Genomic DNA, 18880 nt, shown 5'->3' on the forward strand with positions numbered 1-18880 from the left:
TGCACTGTGATCATGCCAGTGTGGACTCCAGACTGGGCAACATAGTGAGACCCCATCTCAAAAAAAAAAAAAAAGTAATAACAGGTCTATTTGGTTATCCTCCTAGTACCATCACTTCAATATGCTCTAACTATATATATATATTTTTTTTTTTTTTTTTTTTTTGAGAAACAGAGTCTTGATCTGTCACCCAGGCTGGAGTGCAGTGGTACCATCCTCCCACCTCAAGTGATCCTCCTACTTCAGCCTCCCAAGCAACTGGAACTACAGGCATGCACCACCATGCCTGGCTAATTTTTTTCTTCTCTTTTTTCTTTTGTAGAGAAAGAGTCTTGCTGTGTTGCCCAGGCTGGTCTCAAACTCCTGGGCTCAAGAAATCCTCCTGCCTCAGCCTCCCAAAGTGTTGGGATTACAGGTGTGAGCCATTGCACCTGGCCCAGAAATATCTTTAGTTATGTGGCAAAGTGCCCAGCTGAACCTTCTGTTATCGCAGATCAGAGAACAAATATTGGGAAATGTTAGGTACTGAATGTTTGTATCCCCACTAAAATTCATATGTTGCTGGCATTTGGAGATAGGACCTTTGGGAATTAATTATTGTCAGATGAGGTCATGAGGGTGAAACCCTTCTCTGATAGGATTAGTGTCCTTATAAGAAGAGACATCTGCTGGACTCAGTGGCTCATGCCTGCAATCCCAGCACTTTGGGAGGCTGAGGCAGGCAGATTGCTTGAAGTCATGAGTTCCAGACCAGCCTGGGCAACATGGCAAAACCCCATCTCTACAAAAAATACAAAAATTTGTCAGGCATGGTGTCGCATATATGTAGTCCCAGCTACTCAGGAGGCTGAGGTGGGAGGATCGTTTGAGCCCAGGAGGCAGAGGTTGCGATAAGCTGAGATTGCGCCACTGCACTCCAGCCTGGGCGATAGAGCCAGACCTTGTCCTAAAAAATAAAAATAAAGAAGACACATCACTCACTCTCCACCCACTATGTGAGGACGCAGAGAGAAGGCAGTCATCTACAAGCCAAGAAGACAGCCTTCATCAGAAACGGACCCTGCTACTCCTTGATCTGGGACTTCCAGTCTCCAGAACTGAGAAAAACATACACTTCTGGTGTTTAAGCCACCCAGTTTGTGGTATTGTGTTACGGCAGCCCAAGCATATAGATAAAGATTCTACCTCCAAACAGTCACATTCTGCAGAACAGGAGGTTCTGACTTCAACCTATAAATTTGTAGGGGGGACACAATTTAGCCCATAATAAGCATACTGTAGATGCCCAGGAAATACTTCTTATCTATCAGATTAAAAGACTCAGAAAGAGAAAGGCTAATCATACTGTTAACTAACTCCTGTGCACAGGGCCACTCAGCAATGTTTTGACATGTTACTCCTCCTCTTGCTTCCCCTTAGAACTCAATATTCTCTTTGGCTGTTAAGACTCCACTCTCTCTAAGTTCTTTTCCTTCTTCTCAGGCCACTCCTTCATCTCCTGAGTTCCTCTACCTCTGGCCATCCTTTAAAAGTCAGCATTCTATAGTCTTATTCTCCTCACTCTAAGCTCTTTCCACGGTGATCTCATGGACTCCACTGCTGCAATCATTGTTTGCATCTGATGGTTCTCAAATCCATAGCTTCCACTCACACCTCTTCTAAACAGCTTGTCCAAAGCACTAACAGAGCCAGCCATGGTGGTGTGCACCTATAATCCTAGCTTCTCAGGAGGCTGAGCAGGGAGGATTGTTTGAGGTTAGGAGGTCAAGGTTGCAGGGCACTATGATCATGCCTGTGAATAGTTACTGGTCTCCAGACTGGGCAACATAGTGAGACCCCATCTCAAAAAAAAAGCACTAACAGGTCTATTTGGTTATCCTCCTAGTATCATCACTTCAATATGCTCTAAACTGGATAATTTATCAATCCCCTACATCTTCTCCACCATGATTCACTCTCCTCCTCAATATACACACACACACACACACACACATTGTTCCTTCTTTTAAGCTCGTCATCTCAGTGAACCATATCACCATCTCCCCAGAACTAAAGTCTTCCTAAATTCCTATATTCAATCCCCAAATCCCATCCAGTTTGACTTCTTAATACCTTTTTTCCATCCCCTCTTCTACCAGTTTACTTTGGGCTGCTGTCATCTCTCATTTAGATTAAAAAACAATATTCTTTCTAATCCACCTGTCTTTAACCCACTCTTTTCCCCTCAATCAAAGTGATTTTCTAAAACATAAACACAATGCTACCACTCCTCTGATGAAAACCTTTTAAAAACTTGCCATTGGCCTTAGACACATTTTCAAAGTCCTTAGTCGGGCAAAATAATTCTTCATCCCTGGGTCCTTCTTCTCTACTCCACTTCATCTCCCGCCCACCCCCCACACACCTTACACTCTTTATTCTTCACTTACAGTTTCCCAAAGAGCTCTATACTCTCTTTCAACCTCCAGCTTTTACACGTTTTTCACCATGTTTGGACGCCTCCTGGCTAATTTCTGTTGATATTGCAAATCTCAGTTTAGACATTACCTCCTTGAAGAAACCTAATCAGCCTTTGAGAACCAATTCCTCTGGATCTTCTTCCCTGGAACCAACTGTCTCCCTCACCTTCAGGCACATTAACCCCTTCCTGACAGCTCATTTCCTAACACCTGCGCTCCTCTTATACTTTGTTCATATATTTATTAAAGCATTCATTCAGCTTTGTACTGCTGCTCCCCCACTGTATGCAGGCTCCTTGGGGACAGAAACTGTCTGGTTTCTGTGCTACAAGTCATCTGTTTTTTCTTCCATATCCCCTCCCTGCCCTTCTCTGCCCTCCTGTGAGCCCCAGGAGGCTGACCTGCAGTAAATACATAAATGGAATTCAGCCACTGCAGAGAAGAGGGTGAAGTCAAGGTCAAGGTCATCATTTCACCAGCTACATGAGCCCTTCAACCAAAGCACAGCTTCTGCCCAGTGGCCCTCTCCATCTGACTCATTACTTCTGGATTCTGGGAATTGTCTCTCCCTTTATCCCTTCAGCCTAGGCTTGATAATATCTTCCTGATGTTACTGGCTCCAAGAGACGGCACTACCCCTTGTTTTCCTGCACTCTGCCCTCCCCTTTGAAAATAGTCTCTTTATTAAATTCTCCTCAAATTACCAATTACCCAATTTAAGTTTGCCAGGACCCAATTAATTTCCTCTTTTAGTTTCTGGCAAAGATTCTAGCACATAAATGTTGAATGAACGGATGAATGAATAAATGAATTGAGGAAAACAACTCAAGCCATTGCCTAGCTTGGCTTATTCATCCTCCATTTCACAAGGAGAAAAAAATGATTTCTCAGTTTAGAACCTGAAACTCGGTCTGGCATGGTGGCTCATACCTGTAGTCCCACCACTTTGGGAGGCCGAGGTGTGCACCTTATTTGAGCCCAGAAGTTTGAGACCAGCCTGGGCAACATGTCGAAACCCCTTCTCTACAAAAAAATACCAAAATTAGCCGGGGGTGGTGGCGTGTGCCTGTAGTCCCAACTACTCAGGAGGCTGAAGTGGGGAGATCAATTGAGCCTGGGAGGTCGAGGCTTCAGTGAGCTGTGATTATGCCACTCCAGCCCGGGTGATAGAGTGAGACCCTGTCTCAAACAAACAACAACAACAACAAAAGAACTTGAAATTCAAATGAGACAGTTTTAGGGTCAGTGAAGAAGGGGATCCTTGGGACGCTTTTGGCAGAAGGCAGGTCTGGGGAATGGGAAAGAGGCTGTTGGGCAGATGTCCTTTGCTATAGCAGTCCCTGAGGTTTGCAGGGTGCTGGGCTCCCCAGAGAGAACTGTATTTCCTGCAATGACTCTGTGCCATGTTGGGTGGGAATGATTCTCATGCCTCCCTTTTCTTTCTCTTGGGCTTTCCCCTAGAGAAGGGATTAGAAAATCACTAGATGGTTACTTCCTCCAACCTCCCACTCAAATCCAGCAACCTGAAATTCAAGCTCAAGAGGTGTGGGAGGGAAAGCCCAGCAATCATCAAAGCAGGAGACTCTACATTCATGAGCAGATCTGGGCCAAGGCCACAGCCGGGGGGGCAGGATCCTCTGAGATGAGTCACACACCACACACCCCTGTGGAGTCCTCCAATAGTCCCAGCACTGTTCAAGCTGGGAGGGACCTCAGTGCTCATTATACCATCAGAACCCGGCCTACGGAGGGGAAGCAATTGCCCAAGATCACACAGTAATTTGGGGGCAAAGGAGGTGTTAGAACCTAGGTCACCCAGTTAATAAACCTGCCATCTCATTGCCACACCACACTGCCTCCTGAGACCAGGGGATGCTTCCAAGATGTCAGGTTTCAGTAGAAGGAACAGGCTCCCAAAAGAAGAGGCCAGACAGACAGTGCAGGTCTGCTGTGCTATGTGCTTTGGAGAAGAGAATTAGCACTAGTCAAGCTATGGTTACACACAAGGCCATGGCCATACATTGTTGGGGTCAATAGTACTGGTTCTGCAACACACACTAGGGCCTGTTGGGGGCAGTGGGGGAAGGAGACCATCAGGATGAATAGCTAATGCATGTGGGGCTTAGTACCTAGGTGATGGGTTGATAGATGCAGCAAACCACCATGGCACACGTTTACCTATGTAACAAACCTGCACATCTTGCACATGTACCCCAAAACTTAAAATAATAAAGAAAAAAAAATAGTACTGGTTCTGAGCTCATACAAATATGGGTCTGAATTTTGCGTGACCTTGAATAGGTGACCCGACTTTTCTAAGCCTCAGTTTCCTCACCTGTAAAATGAAGGTTAAAAGAATACTTGCCTCATAGGATTTTTGTGGGGACTAAATAAGGTGATTTATGTAAAGCACTTAGTACATTTAAAAGCTGGCACTGAATAGGCACTCAATATATGTTGGCCATTATTTTTCCCTATAGCAATGATATTGTATTTAATTCTCATGCCATCCTTTTAAGAGAGACAGGACATGAGCTTGGTAAGTTACTTGCTCGAATTTATGTATTCATTTATATTTGTTAAGCTCCTACCAAGGGGCTGGATTCCATTCTGGACTCTGGGGATATGGCAATGAATAAAGGCAACAAAAATCCCTGCCCTCATGGAGCTTTCATTGTAGTTGGGGCAGACAGACAATCAACAAAAAGTACAAGTGAATTATATGAAATGCCAGAGGGAGATAAGTGTCATTGAGAGACATAAAACAAGGGAGATGATGGAGAGAGGGAGGGGAGGGTTGCAGTTTTAGAGAGAGTGGTCATGGAAAGCCTCCACATGATGCTGATAAAGAAGCTAAAAAGAAATTATTTAGGCAGTTGATGAGGGTAAGAGAGTCCTCAGTCAGGCTTCCCTTTTAACAAAAAGCAGGCCCCAAATCATTTCTTTTCTAACAAAGAGCCACCTGTAAAATCAATCTGCAGACATAAATAAGCAAGCTGGAAGCTTGCATAGGTAAATGCCGGCAGCTGTGCCTATAGGAAAAGGCTACCTGGGGGCCAGGTGTGTTCAACATGGAGGTTCCCTCTTCCCTTTTCTTTGTAACCACATGTGAAGTAGAAAGGCAGGCAACCCATGCCAGCCAGGTAGAGACTCCATCTGTATAATAAAAGATGAGGGTGGGATGGCCAGCTTCTTTGTGCGCTATGCGAATAGTGCACCTGGTCCTACCAATCTCGCAGGCCCTATGTAAATCAGACACCACCTCCTCAAGCTCGCCTATAAAACTCCGTGCATTTCACCACAGAACCAGAAAACCCACTCAGGAGTCCTTCTTTCTCTCTCTGTAGGAGAGAGAACTATTCTCTTTTCTTTCTTTCGCCTATTAAATGTCTGCTCTTAAACTCACTTCTTGTGCATCTGCGTCCTTGATTTCCCTGGTGTGAGACAACAAAGCTCGCATATTACCCCAGACAAATGACGCCGCTACAATGGCATTGAGCAAGGGTCTGAGGAAGGGAAGGGGGTAGGCTTGTGGCTCTCACAGGGAAGAGCATTCCAGAGAAAAGTAAGCGTGCGTGCAAAGGCTCCGAGGCAAGCAAAGGAGAGCCTGGAGGCGAGTGCTCTGAAACAGGAGTGCAGGGAGGAGCCATGGGCGCTGAAGTTAGAAAACACCCTTAATTATGGTGCTGGGAGCTGAGATTCAAACTCAGAACTAGTTCCCAAGTCCTTGCTCAGCCCCATTGCAGGCACCCTAGATGACAGGCTGGTGTGATTGAGTTGATTCTGTTCTTTCTAGAGAGGGTTTTGTGTGGTCCAACACTGGGTACCAGGTAGTGGGGGTGAAGAATTCCATTTCAAAGTAAGTGTAATGTCTCTATCTTCGGAACCAAAAATCAGAATATAAATTTCAATAAGTACATGAACTTACAAGCAGGTAGAACAGAGCATTTGAACGTAGGGCATCCAAGATATCCAGGACCTCGAATGAGCACAAAAGCTTTTCCATCCCAAAGATCCTCAGGCACTTTACCTTTATCCACCTCTAATAAGAAGCACCTCCTTCACTGGCCTGGGGAGGAGCAAGCTGGGATTCTTTAAAGTCCTCTACCTGCCAGGGCAGCAGCGAAGTCCAAGAGGGCAGAATGCAGGGGTGGGGGTTAGGTGGCCAGGGGTCCCAGAGACCCAGTCCTGACTCCGGGACACTCTCGGAACCCTCTGTGTGCCTTACTTTCCCTCCTCCTGCAAGAGGCCCTCCGTCTGCCCACCCACCTCCCAGGATATTCCTAGGAAGGATCAAAGAGGACCTCTTGAAAGGGCTGGCTCCCACTCCAGATAATTGCTAGGTAAACGCACCGTGTGTTTAGGATATAATGGGCCAGTGCAGACAGAGCTGAACAGAGGAAATTGCTCACTTCAGGGAGGGGCAGGAACTCTTCCAGGCCATTATGGTCCACTAAGTAAGCTGCCTTTGTGCCAGGTGAAATGTCTCCCTGATGACTTGAAGAGTGAACTGTCTCCTACCATTTCACACTGCATTTTGGTTACCGAGCTGTGATGCTCCCTCTTTCTCTCCGTGAAACCTCTGCAGCAGGGTCGCCATCACACTTCCGGCAGAAAGACTGGGAAAACAAGCCACTGATTTCAAAGAGGGTGCAAATTTATGTGGAAGGAGGTAGGGGAGGGAGGGTGAGAGAGAGACTGCTCTGGAGCTCAGTGAGGCACCTCAGGGTTACACAAGAAGGGACTCTGCGCTGGGTTCCAGGCCTGATTCTTTTATTTTCTCTTTCTCTTTCTTTCTTTCTTTCCTTCTTTCTTTCTCTCTCTCTTTCTTCCCTCCCTCCCTCCATCCCTCCCTCTTTTCTTTTTCTTTCTTTCTTTCTCTTTCTCTCTCTTTCTTTCGACAGAGTTTTGCTCTTGTCACTCAGGCTGGAGTGCAGTGGTACAATGGCGTGATCTTGGCTCACTGCAACCTCTGCCTCATGGGTTCAAGCAATTCTCCTGCCTCAGCCTCCCGAGTAGCTGGGATTACAGGGGCCCACCACCATGCCTGGCTAATTTTGTATTTTTAGTAGAGATGGGGTTTCACCATGTTGGCCAGGCTGGTCTCGAACTCCTGACCTCAGGTGATCCACCCGCCTTGGCTTCCCAACGTGCTGGGATTACAGGTGTGAGCCACTGCACCTGGCCCCTGTTTATTTCTTGATGCCATGCATCAGCTGAGTGGCTTTGAGGAAGTCAGTTCATGACTCCGGCCCTCAGATTTCTCATATAGAAAATGAGAAGATAATTGCTCAGTTCACACCCAGCTCTAAAATCCTGTGATTTTAGGCAGAAGAAGAGATTGCATGGAGCATTTTAGTGACTGGGATGGCTCATGACTGGGCTGAGATGATCGACCTTTATTTCAGATCCAGAAACCTCTTCACCTGAACCTCACTGCCACAAGCCAGACCGAGACCTAGACAGGGATTTTCACACCAACAATGAAAAACACACTTAAGGAGCCTGATTATTTTTACCTGGAGCTTGGAGGCCCAGAGGAAAAACATACAAATAGGGCTTGGGACATACACACACTCAGCTTCTGAATTTTAATATCAGAAGATCATTATCATAAGCTGCATCAACAACTTGGGATCCCAACTGGTGCCAACTAAGCCTTCTCGCTCAATTACATGCTTAGAGCACTACAATTTAAAATCCTGGCAACCATGTTCTATGCAATTAAAAACAAACTCACAAACAGGCCTTACTTGTGCCTCTAATATGTTGTTAAGAGTTTGTCCCTGCTGCTCACCCACTTTCCTGGGAACACTGCTTTTCACCAAAGAGCCTCAGTCCCCACATCCCAAATGCCTGTCAGTCACCCTCCAGCTTCTGTCAAGAGGCCCATGGCCAAGTGTCATGCAAACCAACAGCTTTGCTTATTCCCACTCTGAGCTTCCAGATAACTATGCCTCCATTAATCCCTACTGAGGAACACAAGATTCCTCAACTACATTGGGGATGCTGAGTGGATTTTGCCTCATCAGTGGCTTTGAAAGTTGGAAGTGAAGTATCGGGATCTAGCCGTGATTGGCCTTCATTCATTAATCAGTGCTGCTTTCTCTACCTTTCCAGGTTTATGAGCAGAAACCATTGCTTAAGAGATACTCACCATCAAGCAGAATCATGAGGGACAGAGCACCATGAACTCAGGGAGCAAAGAGAACACTGTGGGGGTATTCTTAGGGATGGAATCTCCACATCAAATCCATTGGCAAGACCTGGATGTTCTTGGAAATGTGAAACATTGAAAATGTTGAACATTAATCTTCTCCTCATCTCCAGTATCAACACCCAACTGAGGCCACCATCATTTATTGGGTTTGGGTGGACAATTGCAACAGCCACCTATGACTGCTGTGACTTTCTCTACGACTCCAGTTAATCCATCCTCCACTCCACCGCCTGAATGATCTCTTCAAAATTCACAGTAGGTAATGACACCCCAGTGGAAAATGCTGATTGCCTTCTACTTAGAATGAACCCCAAATTCTTTACTGTGGCCTATAAAACCCTCAGTGCAATCTTCTTTGGATGAGCTCATCATTTTTAAGTCTCAGGTTAAATTAGCGGTTCTCAAAAGGGAGCAGTGTTGCCCTTTAAGAGACATTTGGCAATGTTGGGAGATATTTTTGGTTGTCATAAGTGGAAGTCAGGGGGTGCTACTGGCATCCAGCGGTCAGAGGCCAGGGATGCTGTTGAACATTCTGCAATGCACAGAATAGTCCCCTATAGCAAAGAATTGTCTGACCCAAAATATCAGAAGTGCCAAAGTTAAGAAATCCTGACTTAAAATCACTTTCCTGTAGTGACTTTATCTGACCATCTTTATCTCAAATTGGTTCCCATCCCCTATGCTCTTCATACCTCTAACCACAATTTGCAATTCCCTTCTTATTGTCATTTACATACATGTAAGCTCCACATACCGGGCTATGGACAAAGTATGTCTTGTCCAACTTTGTTGTCTCAATATGTACCACTTAGCAGATGCTCAATAAATATTTGTAGGAAGAAGAAGGGCAGGAAGGGGGAAGGGCAAGAAGAAAAGGCAGTCAAGGTGAAGCAGCACCCCTGCCCTTCTGAGCCCCTTTCAGTATCATGCTGACTCTCATCTTCGTGTGGAAAACCTGCCATTCGACTTGGCCAGTTGCACTGATTATGTTTTACCGGAGAATGAGCCGAGTGGACTAGGAAAACACTTTAAATCTCAGTTGTGGGGCAGGGTAGGGGGTGGGGGCATTGGCATGAAAATGTTTAGATTTCTTCAGTATTGACTTTGTTTTGTCAAACAAGTCCTCTTGAGGGTAGGGACCATGTCTATTTCAGTCTCCGCTGTAGCTCCAGCACCTTGCATAGTGCGTAGCGCAGACATAGTGGGTTTCCCAAAAGTGTTTGTGAATATGTGAGTACCCCCCCAGCCTGCAGGGGAGGGAGGGTTGATACCCCACTGCACCCACTTCTTCAGCAGCTCATAAACCCACTTATGAAGCCAGCCTTCAGGTCAGACTCTTGCTTTTCTTCTTATTAGTGGCCCTTAAAAGAGCATTGCCAATAAAAACTTCAGCTCTGGAAAAGAATTCTGGCCTTTGTCAGCTATTTCCGACAGCCCTTGAAAGAAAAATAAATTTGGCTCCAAGTTTTCCCATGCCTGTTTATAGTTCCTCACACAAAGCTCCGCCGTTTATACAATTTTGTCACCCAGAGACCCAGCTAACTCTGTCTCAGAGGCAGCCTCTCCCGTCCCCACCTCAGCAGCCTCCACTCCAACTTCCTCCTCCCCACTTAGGGCTTCCAAGGACCCATGAGGATAAGCTGCAGGCTGTGAGGTTTCTATAGTACACTCCTTCCTGGAATGACTCTGCCTACATTTCACCTTTAAGCCTCAGAGATTCATGTTATCTTATTAGCAACACAAAATGGAAAAGACTGAACCCTTTCAGTTTAATCTGCTGAGTTTCTGAGGCTGCAGGGAACTCCTCCAAGGAATGTGCTTAGCTTTTGTTAGAGGAAGTTAAAAAAAAAAAAGCCCAACATATTATTTGGCATAAATCTACTCATCTAATTTAGATTGTAGAAACCTATTGATTAGGTTCCCAAGCCTGTCACTTTTTCCCTATAGCGACTACAAATATCACTGCCATTAGGAAATTTCACATCATAAAACTCACTACTATGATCCCACTTTCATATTTTCCCTCTCTCTCTCCATCTTTTCCTTTCTCACGCACACAAAATCTGTTCTTTGGTCTCATCAGCGCCATCTGGTGGTGTTTCAAATGTTTCAGTACCCTTAAAAAAAAAAAAAAAGATTGAAGACCCCAAAGAGCACCTGAGTATGTGTCATATCTATCACAGTTATCCTATTCAAAAATGAAACTGGCCAGGCACGGTGGCTGACGCCTGTAATCCCAGCATTTTTGGGAGGCCAAGGTGGGCGAATCACTTGAGGTCAGGAGTTCCAGACCAACCTGGCCAACATGGTGAAACCCTGTCTCTCCTAAAAATACAAAAATTAGTGGGGCACGGTGTCAGGCACCTGTAATCCCAGCTACTCGGGAGGCTGAGGCAGGAGAATCAATGGATGTCATATAATGAAATGATGTCATATAATGAAATGTGTCAACATTGAAGATCTGTATAACTCAAGGAAGCAATATTTCCCAAATGGCAGTGAATGAGATTACAAAATCATGCATTCAAAATGCATTCAATCCAGGAGAATCACCGGAACCCAGGAGGCAGAAGTTGCAGTGAGCTGATATTGTGCCACTATACTCCAGCCTGGGCGACAGAGCAAGACTCCATCTCTAAAAAGAAAAAAAGAAAAATGAAACTGAAAAATTTTGGAAAACATTTATTGATCCATTTAAAAATAACAATAATAAATGCTTAACACAAATAACAAATTTTAATTAAAAAATCTGTATTTTCCAAAACAAAAACAAATTTAGGAAGAGTGGCATTATTTTACATTTTTGCACATCTCTTTAATGTCTGACTTAAAAGACACCTAAATTTTCATATCTGCTTCTGTGTTCAATCTGTTCCAATATCTTGTTTTAGTTGAAACATATGAAGAAAATCTGGCCTCACACAGATATGTAGTTGGAAAAGAAGTGAGTATTTTAATAGCCTTTTAAGATCATTGTGGGTATTCTTCTTTGATATTATTCCAAAACTCCACAAGTTATGGTTTCTTAAAAGTTAGCTGGAATGGAGAATCTGAAACCACATCCATGAACTTTTGGTACTGTTATGTTAAAACCTGCTGTTCTATCTTCGACTTTGAATGCATTTTTGCCTGCATGATTTTGTAATCTCATTCACTGCCATTTGGGAAATACTGCTTCCTCGAGTTATACAGATCTTCAGTGTTGACACATTTCATTATATGACATCAAAAAATCACATTGACTGATACTGTTACCAATTTCCTAAAAAAATCTTTAGGTACCAAGAAACTGCCAAAGCCAGTTATGGTGAGGGCTCATGCCTGTAATCCCAGCAGGGGAGGCTGAGGCAGGTGGATTTCTCGACTCCAGGAGGTCCAGACCAGCTTAGCAAGATCCCGTCTCTACCCAAAAAAAAAAAAAAAAAAAAAAGAAGTAGAAAAGAAAAAGAAAAATTAGTCGGGTGTGGTGGCGTGTGCCTGCAGTCCCTGTAGTCCCAGCTACTTTGGAGGCTCAGACAGGATTGCTTCAGCTCAGGAGGTCAAGGCTGCAGTGAGTCCTGATCATGCCACTATACTCCAGCCTGGGTGACAGGGTAAGATCCTATCAGGGAGGAAGAAAGGAGGGGAGGAAAAAGGGAAGAAAAAGAGAGGAAAAAGGGAGAAAGGGAAGGGAAGGGAAGGGTCAAGTTCATGATAGACAAAAATTTTCCAAAATTCTAATTTTCAATTGAAAGCTTGAATTTCATCGTTGGCAACAAATACAGTTGTTTTCAGTGAAGTGACAGGCTAACTTTGTTCACTTGCAAGAAAATATCTGTGAAATACTCAATCCTGAATAACCATAGTTTGCTTGACAATTATTCTTTCAAGTAAAAACAGTGTTTCATTTAAAAAAGAAAAAAAAAAGGCTGGGCACGGTAGCTCACGCCTGTAATCCCAGCATTTTGGGAGGCCAAGGTGAGCTGATCACGAGGTCAGGAGATCGAGACCATCCTGGCCAACATGGTGAAACCCTATCTCTACTAAAAATACAAAAATTAGCTAGGTGTGGTGGCACGTGCCTCTAATCCCAGCTACTTGGGAGGCTGAAGCACGAGAATCGCTTGAACCCAGGAGGCAGAGCTTGCAGTGAGCCAAGATCACACCACTGCACTCCAGCCGGGTGACAGAGGGAGACACTCCGTCTCAAAAAAAAAAAAGAAAAAGGAAAAAAAAAAAAAGGCAGCTAGTTCAGCTCACAACTCAATCACATATGTGCTTTTCCTCCAGGCAACCTTGTAGTTCAATACACAGCAGAAATACTTGATGTGACGACGTGACTTCACATTTCATCTCAGAGAATGTTAAAAAGATATAGTTAAGCAAGAGTCAGGATTTAATTAACATAGTAATGTTACTAAGTAACTATTGCTTTATCAAGGGCATTCTTAAGTGAAACTGGCATTCCCATTACTTCAAGTGCCTGGTGATGGAGAATACAAGGAGTGCTGTCCCATTTGCTGTCTCTGACTGTCCCAAGATGCCAGGAGTTTGACCTGCCGTGCTTTTCAGTGCAAATGTCAACACAGTGAAAAAGATAAACGACAGTTTAGTGTTATTGTGAAAATAGTTTTGACCTCACCTATCTCCAGGGATCAACGGGCCAAACATTGAAAACTGTTACATTACTGGGACAAAACTCCCAAGATGGGTTGTAGGAGGAAGGAGGGAGGGGCTGTTATATTCTGACTTTAATATCATTTGCTCAGAGACAGGAGCATAGAAAAGATCCCCTATGCCTGAAATTTATCTCCTAAACCTCTCACCCCACATGTTATTTTCCATTTCCTTTTCTGATTCTGCATAGAATGTGTCCTGAGAGACACATTTTTTTCCTTACCCCAGGGCAAACTAAATAGCACAGGCAGAACCCAGCTGGAAGCACCCTCTTCATCTCCCACCTATGTAAAAATTAATCTTTTTTTCCCTACCAGATATCGCCTAACACTAGTGCTTATCACAAAGAAAAGGCTGCAAGAACAAAGTGCTCTGTGAGATAAGGAATTTAAGATAAGTGAGCTGGCAGAGGATAAAATCCCCTTCACACAGCTGCTCCCAACACCTGGCTTCCCCATTAACACCACTCCCAGGACTATTTAAGTCTTAGTCATCTTCCAGGTCTCAACTGGGACATCACTTCTCACCTCTTGTCTGCCTATTTGTGCCTATCTCGCTCCCTCTCTCCATATAGGAAATACAGATATAGAGACAGAGATAGACATTAACAGATAGATAGATATTGAAATATAGATTATCATAGTGCCTTAATTGTTGGGTAAGCTGATTTTCCCACTAGATGGCAAATTCCAAAAAAGTGGCAGTCATTTTCTGTCCCATTCACCCTCAGGGGTTTTAAAACACAGAGATGATGTGTTTGAGCATGAGTTAAGGACATGCTTTTAGATGGGGAATGCCTTTCCTTACAGCACCATTCCCCACTGCGTCTTACTGTCATAAGAGTGCCTCACTCATTGACCTGTCTGGTCCCACACAGAACTGGAATTTGCCAGTCACACTGCAACTGGGACCAGAGTCATCCCTCGATAACCATTTGTCAGAGGATTGGAGGGATGAGTCTTTTCAGGTTGGGTAAAGTATAGAACTAGGTGGGAATCGGTGCTACGTTATCGGGCCACTCCACACTAGCCATGGCCCTCAGGATGTCCCTCCATCTACAGGTGTCCCGTGGTGCTTGGTACCCTTCTCCACTGCGTCCTAGCGTGTTCAGTCTCACCAGGGAGACTATCATCTTCTAGGGGATGAAATCTGATCTCTATTCCTTTCTTCTCTTTCCCATCTTGCCTTGTCTCTTTCCCTCACATTTGACCACTTATTTATTTATTTTTTTTTTAGATGGAATCTCACTGTATCACCCAGGCTGCAGTGCAGTGGTGCCATCTCGGCTCACTGCAACCTCTGCCTCCCGGGTTTGAGCAATTCTTCTGCCTCAGCCTCCAGAGTAGCTGGGACTACAGGCACATGCCACCACACCCAGCTAATTTTTTTTTTTTTTTTTTTGGTATTTTTAGTAGAGACAGGGTTTCACCACGTTTGCCAGGCTGTTCTTGAACTCCTGACCTCAGATGATCCACCCGCCTCTGCCTCCCAAAGTGCTGGGATTACAGGCGTGAGCCACGGCACCCATGGTGACCACTTACAGGTTGCAGTCTTCTTAGACACCTAGGTAGATAGCCAGAAAGTCAGTTCATAAAGAGGATAATACTCTTTCAAGCAGGAGGCCTCCATTCCTGGAAAATCAAGTGTTTCAGGAAGCAGAGAAGTGTTGAGTCTTAGGGATGGGGAAGGACTGGAGGCAGGGAAATTGTGATGGGCATTTGGGAAGGTAGACTCAGGTCAGATTGGGTGGGGCCCTTAAGGCCGTGCTCAAGAATGTGGATCCTTTCCTGCAGACATTGGGCGTGGCGTGATCCAACCTGTGTTCCATGAGCACATTTCCTAGGCTGATCTTTCTCAAGCCTCCCCATTGTCCTTACGTCACAAAGAAGTGTCCAGTGCCTCCCACTGAGACCCCATAACAGGCACTCCTGGTTGGATAGCAGCAGTGTGACCAATGACTGAGAGGAGGAGGGGACAGAGTGGCAGACCCCCACCCTCATCTCCACCCCACCCCCTTATGCCAAAACATGTTCTCCAGCTTGAGCTAGTTGGACTAGATCGGGTGGGGACCAAGGGCTCAGAGGATTAGGACATCAGCCCCAGCCTTGAATGAACCACATTCCATAGGCATGTAAACAGGGTGTGGTGGACGCAGGCCTGGCGCAGCTCCTTTCACAGAGGGGTGTGCACTTGTGTTGTAGGAACGTGCTATTTGCCTGTGCAGGACCTGACATCCCTAACCAGCTGTGCCCCTAGGAAACCCCCACAGCACCTCCTTCTTAGAATGTTCTCTGTACATGTGCCCTCACTGGATTCTGCTAGCAGTCTGCAGGTGCTCACCATTCCAGCACCATCTCTCCACTGGAGGGAAGGGATGAAGAAAGGGGTGAGGGGGACCAGGAAGTTGGCCCCAGTTCTACCTTCCATAAGCAGGGCTTCTGGAATCACCTTGTTATACTGCTTAGGGCAGGGGACAACCTTGAAGCCAGTGGCCTCTGGAACACCTGCAAAGGAACCTGGTTAGCATGGAAAAGCATCCTCAAACTATTTTATTTGCCATTGTTTTGCTGAATAGAAAAGTAACATATATTCTTTTTTTTAAAGTTTAATAAATTCCAAAAGAACATTTTTAAACCATCTATGATACCTCCCCACAAAGATAGCTGACTTTCTCCCAGTCTTTTTCCTGAGCCTATCAGGTGTGTATTTTTTTAAATGTAAATATATCTTCTGTATATAATAGGGATCCAATTGCTTTTGAAATTTTTTATATCCTACCATCTAGCTTATCATGAGCATTTTCACATTTTCTTAATTATTCATGAAAAATTTAGCTTCATGAATAACCTGTTCATGAATAATCTAATGGCCACAAAATATCTCACATGGTCCATGATAAAATCAGCGCTAGGAACCCAGGGTGAGGCATTACAAGGTTCACTTTTTTAAAAAGGTGGACACAGAATTGTGCTGCCTGAGAGGAGAGGGAGCATCTCACCATCTCCCGCCTTGGTATCTTTTATTCTTTAGGACTCAGCTCAGGTTCTGTCTCCTCCATGAGGTGAAGCCCCAGCTCAGGCTAAACCCAGCCCACAGTGCTCCTTTAGCACCCCATCATGGCGCTGACTACATTATATTAAACAGATTTCTTCATATTTTGGTCTTTCCCACCAGACAATATAGTCTTTGAGAACCTGGCTAAAGAAGCTGCAAATCTCTAGTGTCCAGATGGTACCTAGCACAGGAAGGTACTCAATAAATGCCTTGAAAAGCAGCAGATTTTAAGCAACCTCCTGTTGTCAGGCATTTAGACAGTTTTCTAGTTTGTAAAGAGAGCCTTCTTGCTCTCACTATATCAGATTCCATGTTGTTGGGTGAGGAAGAGGCTGGCAGAAGACCCGCATTCTTATTTGGGTCATTTGTAGTCTCTTGAATGATCCTGTAAATAACATTGGGATGACTTGTAAATCTTTGTCTGCATCCAACTCAATCTTTTTTTGTTTGTTTTCTTTTGAGACGGGAGTTTCACTCTTGTTGCCCAGGCTGGAGTGCAATGGCGCGATCTCGGCTCACCGCAACCTCTGCCTCCCAGGTTCAAGCGATTCTCCTGCCTCAGCCTCCCGAGTAGCTGGGATTATAGGCATGTGCCATTACACCCGGCTAATTTTGTAATTTTAGTAGAAACAGGGTTTCACCATGTTGGTCAGACTGGTCTCAAACTCCAGACCTCACGTGATTCACCCGCCTTGGCCTCCCAAAGTGCTGGGATTACAGGTGTGAGCCACCGCGCCAGGCCCCAACTCAATCTTATGATACAAACGCAGATGCCAGAATCAGACAAGTCCCAGCTCCACTATTTGCCAGTTGTGTGGTCTTGGGCATGTTACTCAACCCTCCGGCCCTCACTTTCCTCAATGTAAAATGGAGATAATAATGGATGTACTCTTAAAGATGTTGAAATATTGTAAATGAGATGACATAGGTCAGGTCTTAGTGCAACAGTTGACACATTAAACTAGTTTTTATTACTATAGAGTAGTAACAGAATTACCAGGCCTGTGTTGTAGTTTTTAATACCATATGGCCAAGCTGCTTTCCAGAAACATGCAGCAATTTGTATACATGTTAACAGTATATGGTGCCTGGCCGGGTGACTGGCTCATGTCTGAAATCCCAGCACTTTGGGAGGCTGAGGTGGGGAGATTACCTGAGATCAGAAGTTTGAGACCAGCCTAACCAACATGGCGAAACCCCATCTCTACTAAAAATACTAAATTAGCTGGGCATGGTGACATGTGCCTGTAATCCCAGCTACTGGGGAGGCTGAGGCATGAGAATCACTTGAACCCAGGAGGCGGAGGTTGCAGTGAGCTGAGATGGCACCACTGCACTCCAGCCTGGGTGAGAGAGCGAGACTCTGTCTCAACAAAACAAAAATAGTATGGCACCTTTCCATATGGCACCAGCAAGGAGATTGGTCAATTTTTCATTTTTGCCCAGTTGGCTTTACAAAGGTTATCCGGATCCTGGTCAAACTAACCTCAAGGCTCAGCAAAAGGTCAGCTTTGCCCTCACAATCCAAGCATCCAGCACAGAACCCCACCTCGGAGTCACCCCTCCCCAGGTGTCAGAGAAAAGAGTAAAGAGGTCAGAGAGAAATGAAAGGTTACAGCATTCACACGAGGGTGTCTGAATATTTAAGTTCAGAAGTCGTTTTCTTCCACATGTAGCTGAGTGATGAAATAGAGGATTCAAGCAGTGAAGAATGGCCTCAAACAAGATTCATCCTGTCTGCTTTTATCCTCATCCCCACCTAACACAAAATCATGGAAAGTGAGAGCACAAAGGCTGCTTTGTGATCAGCTTGCTCCAGAAGAGGCCCAGAGAGGTTAAGTGCCTTGCCAAGGTCACACAGCTCACGAGTGCCATTAAGAGCATCAGAGCTACAAGGAATCTGTGACTCACAGCTGGCAAATCCTATTCACATGTCTATAACTCCATCTGTTTGTCCTCTTAGCTCCATTCACAACTTCACCAGGAATGTCAGCATGGTTAGTTGTAGGGAGTAGGAGACAGCACATATTCACAAGTGGCTCTGAAAGCCAAAATCCACGAGCTGTGTGAAAATCAACTGTGAGCAGAGACTGCACCGTTCAGCACCATCATTCACAAAGGCTCCCATGGTCCTGCTGGAGGCTCCTAGACCCTCAGAGAAGCTTCTCACCCACCTCCTCTTTTCTACAGCATTTCCGTCTTTCTCCAGTTCTTTCTTTCCTGCATATGAAAACTCCCTGGAAACAACTCAGTTACTTGAGCACCCGCAGGCTGGAAACAGAGGAGAGAGACTCATGGCCTTCAGTTTAATTAAAAAGTAAAAAGAGGCCAGGTGTGGTGGTTCACGTCTGTAATCCCAGCACTTTGGGAGGCCAAGGTGGGTGGATCACCTGAGGTCAGGAGATCAAGACCAGCCTGGCCAACATGATGAAACCCCGTCTCTACTGAAAATACAAAAAATTAGGTGGGCATGGTGGTGGGCGCCTGTAAT

The sequence above is a fragment of the Pan paniscus genome, chromosome 15 (genome assembly GCF_029289425.2).
Source record: "Pan paniscus chromosome 15, NHGRI_mPanPan1-v2.0_pri, whole genome shotgun sequence".
Classification (NCBI taxonomy): domain Eukaryota; kingdom Metazoa; phylum Chordata; class Mammalia; order Primates; family Hominidae; genus Pan; species Pan paniscus.